The sequence below is a fragment of the Magallana gigas genome, chromosome 8, assembly GCF_963853765.1.
Source record: "Magallana gigas chromosome 8, xbMagGiga1.1, whole genome shotgun sequence".
Lineage (NCBI taxonomy): Eukaryota > Metazoa > Mollusca > Bivalvia > Ostreida > Ostreidae > Magallana > Magallana gigas.
Genome location: NC_088860.1, coordinates 27,493,446 through 27,494,337, shown reverse-complemented (window position 1 = coordinate 27,494,337; position 892 = coordinate 27,493,446).

Genomic DNA, 892 nt, shown 5'->3' with positions numbered 1-892 from the left:
TTATTCATTTTTCATAAATGAAAGCTACAGACAATTTTATCTGAAAAATTTAATCTGGCACCCATGTTGTTTATGGTTATACGGTTAAATAAATACAATGGAAACCAATAAGACACTTGGTAGATGAACCGTGACCCATGGCAAAAAGACTACCATAGCCCCCCCCCCCCCCCCCCCCAAAAAAAAAAAAAAATCCTAAATCTCTGTCTCGGCGGAAACAAGTTACTTTATAAATATTTTACCAGAAATGAGTAGATATTATGAAAAATATAAGTTAAGAATAAGCTTTGACGCTTTAAAGTTATCATAAGATAATGACTCGTTTTGGTCCTGTTTGTCGAGTCTGTTCTCACCTAACGGGCGAAAATAGATGCGCTCAGGTGAGCGATGTGGCCCATGGACCTTTTGTTTCTCTAAAAAATAAGGAACATAATGATTTTTATTTCTTTTAGTTATGATCACCCCCCCCCCCCTTGCGTCCCAACAACACGGCATTTGAATTTATTGGACTGTACGAAGCAAAATCGATTCTTAGTGTTATCACAGACAAAAACACTGAAAAATGTAAATATTGAAATATATATACATAGTAACAATAAAAGACTTTTTTCAGAACAATATTAAATCTAAACACTTCTTTCTTATACATATTGATCCATGATACATTCATGTTTAACACAATTTCACAATTATTTTTTTTTTGGTAACTCAAAGCTAAGCCAATTAATAAAAAAAAATTTTCAAGTTAAACTTATTTGAAACATTGATGATTTGTTCTGTTAATTTTGGGGGGTTGTATGAGTAAAAGAGGGGTGTTTTCTACTGAATAATTAGCTTGAAGTAAAGCGGTTAAGACATCCATAGCAAGGAGGAAAAATTCGATAATCAAATC